We start from the raw sequence: 12,681 nt of genomic DNA, 5'->3' as shown, positions 1-12,681 counted from the left end.
TCCAGACAAAAACGAGAATCAGTGGCGGCTGTCATTGGTGATATATTTGGAGCCATAATCCGATCAGTAGGGGTTATCTTGAATTCAATGAAAATTCAAAAGTTGTCTACTATTGTGGATAACATGCTGACAAATTTTACAGGAGCTATACTCCTGATGGATACTGAACTTGCAGCAGAAAGAGCTATGACTCTTCAAAATCGGCTTGCTTTAGACATTCTTTTAGCAAAGAGTGGAGGTGTTTGTAAAATGCTTAATGAGCGTCATTGTTGTTCATTTATTCCAGATAACAGTAAGAAAATTAGAAACATGCTTACTAACCTTACCAGAGATAGTGCAGATTTGAAGGATGGGAAAAATGCTTGTTTGGGAAAAATTTGGAAAAGGAATTGCCAGAGTGGGAAGCTGGTTTACCAACATTTGGAATGGGGTACTTGCAAAAATTATGATGGGTCTATTAATTGTTTTAATTTGTTTATTAGGATTATGGGGAGCATGTAGAATCAATGACAAGGTAAAAAGAAATTGGACTAAAAGAACAAAAAGAAATGAAGAAAGTGAAAGAGAGAGAATGTTCAATGAAATATGGGAAAGTTCACATAAAGGGCAAGATGTTGAAATGGGTATTATGCGCAAGGTGAAAAATTAAGATCAAAAGATTGTGTGATGACGAGCGTCATCAGAGGAGGGACTGAGAGAGCGTAGTTTAAATATTACCTATTCTAGATGTGAAATGCATATAATTAACAATGCTGCACTAATAATATTATTCATTGAAACGTATTTTAAACGTGAGATTTTTTCACATGCATAAACTAATGTTGACTGTAAGCAATAATTGTCTGTATTATGATTAATTGAATATGTTAACACGTACGAAGACTGCATTTATTAGAATCCATAAGCCTTAAATTAGCGTGAGTCGAAAACTAGCTGTGTAGATCTCATATTAAAGCGTATTTTTCTGTTTCTCCAGTGTACTGATTTGCAAAAGGCCATGAACCAGCAATTGTTCTTTCCTTCACTTATTTGCAACAATGCTAAATTTTCTCATCCGCATGCTAGTGGCTTTAGTATAAAATTTATGGACTTCGTAACAAACATGGAAGAGCGTCCTGGGAACTAAGCCATTTTTTTCGATTAAATACAAAATAAAGAATTGCAAAAATGAATTTTGTCAAGGCATTCAAAAGCGCTTTAAAAGGAGATGTATATATTGTTGCAACCGATGGGGAACCTACACCACCTGAGGGTACTCCAGCTTATACAGTTATGGAAGAAAAGGGTGTTGCACCCTGTTTATGGATGAAACAATGATGCAAATTAACAGAGAAAGAGGGGTGTCTAGCGTTTCCAGAACATGAGACATTTAATCCAAAGGTGCTAGAAAATTTGAGGTGGATGTTAAGTACGCAGAAACCACCTCCGAGACCGGCACAATACGAGGCTTTGGCAATCTGGGACTTGATGGCTATTAAACATAGACAAGAAAGGTTTCAGAGAAGACTGAAAAGGGCGGAAAAATCCTATGCAGAAGCTAGATGGGACAATGAGAACAAAATGTGGAGACGGGGAATTGTAGATGGGTTGAAGTTATTTCCGGCAATAACACAGGGTGAAGAGACACAGGGGAGGAAAGCCTCCTGCAAAATCGACAAAGATTCAGGCAAAACTAAAGAAAATAAAAGGTCCTGGGAAGAGGAAGATGATTCAGATGATGAGGAATTTATGGACAGATTGTTACATGATCGTCCGCCACCGTATGCAGTGAGTGACAGTGCTCCAAGTACTAGCTTGGATCCTGGGAACCAGACGCAGGAGAAGGGAGTTACTGATACAGTACAGACTAGCGATACAACCTCGATACAGAATGGTGTCAGTGTACCCACAGCACCAGTCTTGCCGATACAGTTGCAGCTTCCACCGCAGATATAAAAAATTTACCCTAATGTCCCAGTGCTTGAGGCTACTAAGAACTTGGTGGTGCCGCCAGACCCGATATATACAAAGCCAAGGTTAATACAGATTGAGTCGACTCCGAAGCTAGTGTCGCAACCGCCACAGCTGATACCTGGGTATAACCCTGTAGCAGGACCACCGTTAGTGCCTGTACCGGGTACACTGGAGCAGACCTATGGTGTTGCAGCTCCAAGAAGCTTAGGGTCAGGTCAGACACCAGCCGCTATATCGCTACCTATTACTGTTGGTCCCCCGGTGCCATTGTATGCACAGGATAAAACAGGGACATGTGAACAGGGAGTTATGACTCAGGAAGCGATAAGAGGAGGACCTATGAGAACTCCACAGATAATGGCCCCGGGAGAACAAGTATATGAACAATCGAGACCCTTGATGGACCTTAGTCCAGTAGGAGCATCTCTCGAAGCGATGCGTCAAGCAGGGTTGGGAGTCTTGACTCCCCAAACTATGAGTACGAATACCTCACATTCTCCAATGATACATGCAGGGAACATTTCACTGTAGGGTTTTTCAGTACAACAGCTAAATGAGTGGTTAGAGAAAACTTGCACCTCACAGAAGTCTACAGTGACCACAGTTGAACCTGAGAAAGAAAAAGAAAATGAGTACTTGAATTTTGTACGACTAGGGGCAGAAGCTGCCGAGTTAGTGGAAGGAACAATGGGAGTAAATAGGTTGGAATCATACACTGAGGCAGAATTGAGGTACTTGTGCCCCAAGATTAACAAAGAGGTGAGCAAAGTACATCAGAAATTAGCGAATTTGGCAGATAAATACAATATCAATATCAGAAACACTAAACATTTAAAAAGAAGCTACAGATTAGATTTTGAGTCTAAAGATTTTGAACACATGAGATCTGCAGGCATGAAGGCACACCTGAAAGAACTGCTGCAAAGTGTGCAGATTTGGGGTGCATTAGAGAAATGGGAAGGCCGATGGGCAAAGAAAAGAGATAACGGAAAAGGAGATAGCCCAGGGTCAAATAAAGTTGGGACCACACCTAATCTAGATACAGTGAAAATCTTACCTATGAGAGAGACAGCTGGTGGTGTTTTAGTGCATGTGCCATGGACTAGAGGAGACATTTTATCATTTACGAATGATTATCCTAGGTTAAGAGAAAAACTAATCGAGTGGTATCAACAGACAGATAGGTTTGTGAAGCTTGCAAAGTGTCTCTGGGAAGACTTGAATACTTTGTTTGAGATCATTGTTCCGCCAGATTTGTGGCTTGAGTGCAAAAGAGGGGTAGATTGGCCCACAAAGGAGCCGGCAAGAGATAAGGTGACTGGAGCACCTTCAGAAGAGGTGATGAAATATTATCATAAAGTAATTGAGTTTTTGAAACAAAAGGTGTCGCCGAAGGTGACCGATTGGCAGAAAATCGACCGGACCTCTCAAGAGGTTAAAGAGTCAATACATGCGTATTACGAGAGATTGTTAAAAGCGTTCAAACATTACAGTGGTACTGAGACTATCGAACCGAAGGACATGAATCATCTTGTGTTTAGGTTCGTCGAAGGGCTGAGACCGGAGGTCAGCCAGATGATTAAGAATCATTTGATTTGTTGGCAAGCTAAACCGATTGATGAAGTATTGCAGTATGCGAAATACTGTAGTGATGAGATTGAGTTGAAGCAGAAAAGTTGAAGGAGAAAGTGATGGTGATGCAGATAAGGGCTGCACAAGCTGGAATGCAGGGGAATGGAGTTCAACAAATGATACAGCAACAACCGCAAATGAATGGTGTGTTTCAGACACAGCTGAGAGGTGGAGGTCGAGGATTTGTGAACCGTGGTTCGGACATGAATAATGTTATTATTCAAAATGACGGTCAGGCAGTGAAAAAGATGTCACCATGTCATGCATGCGGGGGCATGGGGCATTGGAAACGGGATTGTCCGAATATGGTGCAGGATGGTGCAGTTCAGCAAAGCATTAATATCGGTACATTACAAAATCCACGAGGTCCAAAACCTCAAAACCCGAATTTTCAGAATAATTTGGTACAAGTGCCAGGGGTACAACCCATGCAGCAGATGCAAATGCCGCGTTTCCAGTCAGTATCAGTACAACCAATGCAGCAGCAGATTCCAATGGTGCCTAGACAGCAAATGCAATTACCCATGGCTCCGATGGGACAGCAACAGGTGATGCTTCCTCAGCAGGTCACAGGTCAGGTAACCAACCAAAGTAACACTGTACAACAATTCCCATTGCGAGGTGAAAGTGACATGAATGGAGATTGGTCAGATGACAGTTCAGATAATGAAGAGTGCAGGCTTGCAGCATCTTTAGAGGTGGATCAGAGAGGCCCATATGTAGAGGGAAAAGTAATGGGCTATAGGGTTTCATTTTTGGTCGACACAGGAGCTACACGCTCTACAATTCGAAGTGCAGAAGTACCGAGATTACCTCTCTCAGGGCGTACCATACGAGTGGTTGGTGTGGCAAACCAATATCTGACTAATCCGATTACTGATCCAGTGCAGGTTGAAATTGGTAGTTTCCAAGGCTTGCATAGATTCGTTGTATGCGATTCAAGCCCATTATCCTTACTAGGAAGAGACTTACTATGTAAGACAAAATGTTCGATTACCTGTTCCAATGATGGAATAGAGGTACAGACAAACAGTGCCGATGAGGGGGATGAGAGTCATTTCGTGGAGGAAAGAGGAGAGACTAATGAAGATTACCCTTTAATTACTTTATTCCCAATGCATACTTTGATCGACCTACCTGTCGATTTACAAAGAACTGTAACAGAGAAAGTGTGGGATTTGACTGGGAAAGAAGTAGGGTTAATCAAGGGAGTAGAACCAATCAAGGTACAGATAAAACCCAATGCAGTGTTCCCACAAGTGCCACAATACCACATGACCCAAGATGTCCTCATTGAGGTATCACAAATAATTGCAGATTTTCTCAGACAGGGAGTCCTGAAAGAAGTTTTGAGTAGTCCGTGCAACTCTCCCATTATGGGTTTGAAGAAGCCCTGTGGAAAAGTTTGAATTGTGCAGGATTTGAGAAAAATAAACGAAATTGTGATAAAATGCTGCCCTGTGGTACCTAACCCAGCAGTAATAATGTTCCAGGTTCCATGTGATGCTGAATTGGTTACTGTAGTAGACCTATCACAAGCATTCTTCTTGATACCTCTTCATGAAGACAGTCAATTTTTGTTCAGTTTCAAATTCCTGGATAAGGTGTACAGTTGGTGCAGAATTCCTCAGGGGTTTTCTGAGTCACCATCCATCTTCAATCAGATATTTAAAAAGTATTTGGAACCTCTTGTGCTGCCTTTTAATTCGACTCTTGTGCAGTACATTGACGATTTGCTGATTGCATCCAAAACCAGAGACAGTTGTAAATATGATACCATTGCATTGTTGAATCATCTGGGAAAAAATGGACACAAGGTGTCACCCAGAAAGTTGCAATACTGTCAAAAAGAAGTGAAATACTTGGGACATCTGATTGAGAAAGGGTCCCGAAGAATATCAAAGGAAAGAATAACAGCTGTTTTGCAGATGAATCCCCCAACAACAAAATGAGATGTCAGGATGTTTTTGGGAATGGTGGGCTACTGTCGCCAGTGGATACCCAACTTCTCGATCATCTCAAAACCTTTAATAAAATTGACAGGAAAGGAAGTCAAGGACGAACCATACACAATCACTTTGACAAAAGAGGAGCTTGAATCATTTCTAGAATTGAAGGAATGCATGTGCAGGGCTCCAGCATTAGGAATGCCTGATTATGAAAAACATTTTCTGTTGTTCTGTCATGAACGTGATGCTTGTTCTTTGTCTGTTTTAACACAGGTCCACGGAGATGCAAATCACCCTGTAGCATATTTTTCAGCTACTTTGGACCCCGTCGCAGCAGCCTTACCGGGTTGTTTGCGAGCAGTTGCAGCAGTTGGTCAAAGCCTTTCACAATGTGAAGGCATAGTCATGGGATACCCCCTGACAGTAATGGTTCCACATTCAGTTGAAATTCTGTTGATACGAACTAAGACACAACACATGACAAATGCACGACTCACCAAATATGAGACGATTATATTGGGGTCACCAAATGTCACACTAAAGAGATGCACTGTGCTGAACCCGGCAACTTTACTTCCCAATGAAAATACAGAAATCAAAGATGGGGAAGAGTTTGAGCATGATTGTCTTGAGGTGACTGAGCTCTGTACCAAACCTCGCCAAGACATCCAGGATACCCAGTTAACAGAAAATGATTGCATTATGTTTGTTGATGGGTCCTGTCTAAGAGATTCAGCAGGAATATTGAGAGCCGGTTATGCAGTATGTACCATAACTGGCATTGTCGAAGCCTCCTGGCTCGAGAAAGTGTTTTCTGCACAGGTGGCAGAATTAATAGCTCTTACAAAAGCATGCCACGCAGCTGTAAATTTGAAAGTCACTATCTATACTGACAGCAGATATGGATTTGGAATCGTGCACGATTTTGGCCAACTCTGGTCACAGAGGGGTTTCATGACCTCCTCTGGTTCTCCTGTGAAAAATGGTGAACAAATAAGAGATTTGTTACATGCGATTCAGTTACCTCTTGAGATTGCTGTGGTAAAGTGCAGTGCCCACACCAGATCACAAGACTTTGTGTCAATGGGAAACGGCTATGCAGATCAAGTTGCAAGATTTTGTGCATTAAACTGTATATCATTTAAGCAGTAGTGGGAATTATTACCACAACCTGAAAATGACACAAGTTTAAGTCTAGCATTACGAGTGGTTGATACCTTAGATGAACTAAAGACATTACAAAGTCGTGCTAGCAAAGAAGAAAAGCGTTCCTGGCAGAAAATGCAGTGTGTACAAAGGGGGGATGATCTGTGGGTTTCAGAAGAGGGAAAACTGGTTCTGCCAAATGGTCTTTTGTCTCAGTTTGCACGGTTATACCATGGGCAGGCCCATTTAGGAAGAGATGCCATGATCAGATCTTTTAAGATTGATTGGTTCAATCCAAAATTCAGACATGCCGCAGAAATCACTTGCCACAAGTGCGTCATCTGTCAACAGATGAATGCTGGAAAAGGAACTGTGGTAACTTTGAGCCACATTGGGCGAGCTGGAGGTCCATTCAACAAAATGCAAATGGATTTTATCAAAATGCCTGTTTGTGGAGGATTGAAGTACGTGTTGGTGATTGTGTGTGTTTTCAGTCATTGGATTGAGGCATATCCCACATGTAGGAATGACAGTCTTACAGTTGCAAAACTACTACTCAGAGAATTAATACCAAGGTTCGGGTTTCCGGTTTCTGTAGAATCAGATAGGGGGAGACACTTCGACAATGAGGTGATTAAACTTCTGTGTGCCGCACTCAACATTGAACAAAAGCTTCATTGTAGCTATCGCCCTGAAGCATCAGGACTAGTTGAACAGATGAATGGTACCTTAAAATCAAGAATAGCAAAAATGTGTGCTGCAACAAACATGAAGTGGCCAGATGCTTTACCTCTAGTGCTGATGTCTATGAGAAACACCCCAGATAAGAAAACAGGACTGTCCCTCCATGAAATCCTCATGGGCAGAGCAATGAGATTACCAGCGGTACCTGCAAATGCGCTAGTGAATATTACAGATGATATGGTGTTGGATTACTGCAAAGGTTTGGCTGACGTGATCCGCTCTTTCTCTCACCAGGTGGAAGCTAACACGTTGCCACCAATCGGCGAACCAGGACACTCTCTGCAAGATGGAGATTGGGTGGTTGTCAAGAAGCACCTGAGAAAATCGTGTCTTGAGCCGCGCTGGAAGGGACCGTATCAAGTAATATTGACGACCACCACTGCTGTGAAGTGTGCCGGGGTTCCCAACTGGATACATGCCAGTCACATGAAAAAGGTAACGAGTCCTGTTGAAGAGGAAATTGAAGTCTCCGGTACACCAACTTCAGGAAGAGAACTCTCAGAGTCAGAGATCAGTCAAGAAGAAACTGAGACTACCAGAGAGCCCACTGAGAACAGCCTTGTCCCTCAAACTGTCAATGAGTTCGAGAGAGGTGACAGAGTGGCAATCTCAGTTGAGGCAGCAGGAGAACTAAGTCAAGGAGAGGTTCTCCCAGAAGTAGACGAATAAGATTTAGAGCCCGAACTCAGCATAGAACAGGAAGAAGAAAGAGACGGAGAAATTGTGGATACAAATCAAAACGAGTCAGAACCTCCTGAACCAGTTGCAGGTCCGTCAAGAGAAAACACCATATCACAAGAGGAGGGTGCTGTCCAACGTCCTGAAAGGAAACATCGAACCAAGACACACAGAGGCGATAACTGGCCAGACAAGTCACATCCTAAAATAAGAGAGGTATCAAACGAGACAATAACAGAAGAAAGTGATACTTCACAAGCAGATGATCTGAGTGAAGGAGAACAACAAGGTGAACGAAGGCTAAAAAGGAAGAGAATAGCAAACAGAAGATATACAGGCCCTGAATGGGCATATGCTACAACCTCTGAATGGCAACAATAATTTTTAGCTTTCTGCTTTGATCGAGAAATACCAGGCCAATGCTACGGTACCTGAAGATATTCAAAGGGAAAGTTCGGATAAAATTGAATTGTGAAAGCTGAAAAGAGAAAGAGTCTCTAGAAACTACAGGAAAGTGACACTAAACCTGGATTTGACTTTAAAGAAACCTGATTGTGACAAGCTGCTAACCTGAATTGACGACAAGGTCCTGGAGCGAATGAAGACGTTGTGATAATACTAAGAAAAAAAAAAAAGAAAAAGAGTTTGCTTCTCAGAGTTGATTGTTGATCTACTATTCTGATTCTACACAAACATGGCTTACAGTAGCAAAGGAAGTAAGGTGTGTGGTTGGTTAGGTCTTATAATAGGTGTTGTATGTGCAGTAATGATTGTGGGAGTGATTGTGGGAATGCCATGGAGAGAGAGAGAAACTATTAATGCAACTTCGAATCCTGAAACTACCACTACTAAACTATCACCGTGGGAGAGATTTGAGCAAGACGCAAGACATATGCATGAGGGAACTAATACAAAAGGGAAACTTTCTACTAACGTCTTCTATTGCTTGCTAAATGAGTATGTGGAAACTATGGATGCGAAAGATTGTTATGTATGTACTAAAATTCCTTCATCTGTGCAGGAGGGAGTTACTTATCATAGCCTCCCTCTTACTTATGGAATTAGTTGCAGCTTGCTATTAACAAGATTCTATAATCAAGAGCATGTGCAATACCTTTATTCAAATTTGGATGTTGTGTTTTCTTTTGTGCCTGTGATTGAATTCCTAAATGAATTAGCTAAAGAGCATGATATTAAAATAGTTAGAGGATTCTTTGAGCCAACACTTACATTTGGAACTGCTTATACACATCGAAATAATTTGACTCGCTTATTGTCTCCTGTAGAGAAAAGCTTTTTAGATCACACAGATGATAGACGCAAAGCACTGAAAGAAAGGTTAGAAAAAGGCCTAGAGAAACGTACTTATGCAAATGATTATGCTTATACTGCAATTCAAACACAAGGCAAATTAGCTATAGATGCATTACACGTAGGTAGACTCTGTATATATAGACCAAAATCTGAACAGGATAATTTGTTTGTGGGAACGAGTGAATGCAGACATGTGTTTTTGTTTCAGAGTAAATGGACCTTTATGTTAAATGGACAAGACCCAGCGATTCCTGGAATCTATTACATCTGTGGGTTAAACGCATATTACCGTCTTCCTAAGGGATGGTATGGGACATGTTATTTGGGAATAGTATTTCCAAAGATATACCAGATTGATGACTTAAAACAAATACCTAAAACATCTGAATTACAACATTCCAGACAAAAACGAGAATCAGTGGCGGCTGTCATTGGTGATATATTTGGAGCCATAATCCGATCAGTAGGGGTTATCTTGAATTCAATGAAAATTCAAAAGTTGTCTACTATTGTGGATAACATGCTGACAAATTTTACAGGAGCTATACTCCTGATGGATACTGAACTTGCAGCAGAAAGAGCTATGACTCTTCAAAATCGGCTTGCTTTAGACATTCTTTTAGCAAAGAGTGGAGGTGTTTGTAAAATGCTTAATGAGTGTCATTGTTGTTCATTTATTCCAGATAACAGTAAGAAAATTAGAAACATGCTTACTAACCTTACCAGAGATAGTGCAGATTTGAAGGATCTTAAAGAACTTGGTGTTTGGGAAAAATTTGGAAAAGGAATTGCCCGAGTGGGAAGCTGGTTTACCAACATTTGGAATGGGGTACTTGCAAAAATTATGATGGGTCTATTAATTGTTTTAATTTGTTTATTAGGATTATGGGGAGCATGTAGAATCAATGACAAGGTAAAAAGAAATTGGACTAAAAGAACAAAAAGAAATGAAGAAAGTGAAAGAGAGAGAATGTTCAATGAAATATGGGAAAGTTCACATGAAGGGCAAGATGTTGAAATGCGTATTATGCGCAAGGTGAAAAATTAAGATCAAAAGATTGTGTGATGACGAGCGTCATCAGAGGAGGGACTGAGAGAGCGTAGTTTAAATATTACCTATTCTAGATGTGAAATGCATATAATTAACAATGCTGCACTAATAATATTATTCATTGAAACGTATTTTAAACGTGAGACTTTTTCACATGCATAAACTAATGTCGACTGTAAGCAATAATTGTCTGTATTATGATTAATTGAATATGTTAACACGTACGAAGACTGCATTTATTAGAATCCATAAGCCTTAAATTAGCGTGAGTCGAAAACTAGCTGTGTAGATCTCATATTAAAGCGTATTTTTCTGTTTCTCCAGTGTACTGATTTGCAAAAGGCCATGAACCAGCAATTGTTCTTTCCTTCACTTATTTGCAACAATGCTAAATTTTCTCATCCGCATGCTAGTGGCTTTAGTATAAAATTTATGGACTTTGTAACAAACATGGACACTTTCAAGGACAATAAATCGCGGAGAAGAGAACACTTGACCCGAAGTGTGTGCCAGAAAATGAAGTAACCCCGGATGTGCCACCCACGAAAAACGTCAATTATAAAGACCAATTAGAAACACAAGAAATATCATAGAATGACAAATGTATTACTTAATGTATAATTTGATAGGTTACAGATAGTGGGGTGTAATGACTGACCAATAGGATTTTGGGGGAATGTATTTCGAAAAAGGGATAAAAACTCATGACACGAGGAACAAAGGGCATTAGGCATTAGGTAGGGAATGATATCGATTGCATCCAGAAACTCTGTCACTCTATTTGGTGATTTGAGACTTAGACAAAACCATCCTCGCCCATAGACTGCCCCATTACACTTTCTTCCTTATGAGGGAGGTGTCCCCTGCGCTTAGCTTAGATAAACTGACGGCGATTTAACTGATGTCCTGAGGACGAAGACTGACCCTGTATGCTGACCTATTCCGAGGAGGGTAATTATACTGTTGATAATGGAAATTCATTTATTCCTCCTTTCCTTTCTAGGTACCAACTGCTGTGTGTTTTGATTAGAGACCTTAGCTAGACGTTTTCCAAATTGATGTTCTAAATTGTTTTGCATGAAGCCCAACATGCTGATGCTAATTGTGGTTAGATGAGGCATTTCATCTTGACTGACTTAACTGACGTGACTGATATGGTGCTATGCTGAACTAAGACCTTTAGGAGGTTCTCTGTATTTGATTTGTTATCTTCATATGATTATCTTGTATTTGTGATCTTTACATTGATGAAAACTTACCATAGTTGCCGCTTTGTGATAATGTTCTTTGCTTCTTGGTTTTGAGATTAATACATCTGCTATTAGATTGTAATCAATAGGGAATAAAATTCACAAAACTTAAATAAGGTGTGGTTATTCATGACTGAAAGGTCATGGTTGCATCGAAGAATTATTGATGTCTAAAGCGAAATATATTGTGGTGATATATGTTGACAATATTATAGACATATGGTTTGATGAATTGATCAGTTGTCTCATCTTATGGTGTCTCACCACTGGGTCCAAAGATTCATCGACCTAAAACGAGTCCTGATGTGTATAAGTTAACATAGACGGACGCGTTATCACTTCCAAGTGCGAAGCTTCATGCTAAAAACGTATTCCTTTGTTGGAGGACTTCTACTGAAGCCTTCACTATGCCAACACCTTGCATTTCTGAATTTCATTTGAACCATCCTCATTCCGTCCTTAGGATTCTGACTACATGATTTTGGAATAATTTCGGACCAGATGCAGCAAGCCATTTGCATGTCGCAAACTGCGAAAATCGCAGTTTGTGCCATGCAAACAGCTGAACGCGATGCTCATTCCCAAATTGCGAGTCGGTACCGACTCGCAATTTGGGAATGCGACTCGTAAATAGGAAGGGGTGTTCCCTTCCTATTTGCGACTCGCATCTCAATTCAGAATTGCTTTGTGACCGCGAATGCGGTCGCAAAGCAACTCGCAGTTACCACCAGTGTCACACTAGTGGTAACTCATTCGCAAAAGGGAAGGGGTCCCCATGGGACCCCTTCTCTTTTGTGAATGTCGACAAAAATATTTTTTCAGGCCACTGCCTACTCTGAAAAAAGAAACCAAATGGTTTCGGTATTTTTTTTCATTTTGCAACTCGTTTTCCTTTAAGGAAAATGGGCTGCAAAATGAAAAAAAAAACTGCTTTATTTAATAAGCAGTCACAGACATGGAGGTC

The sequence above is a fragment of the Pleurodeles waltl genome, chromosome 3_1 (assembly GCF_031143425.1).
Source record: "Pleurodeles waltl isolate 20211129_DDA chromosome 3_1, aPleWal1.hap1.20221129, whole genome shotgun sequence".
Lineage (NCBI taxonomy): Eukaryota > Metazoa > Chordata > Amphibia > Caudata > Salamandridae > Pleurodeles > Pleurodeles waltl.
Note: the sequence above shows the minus strand (reverse complement) of the source record.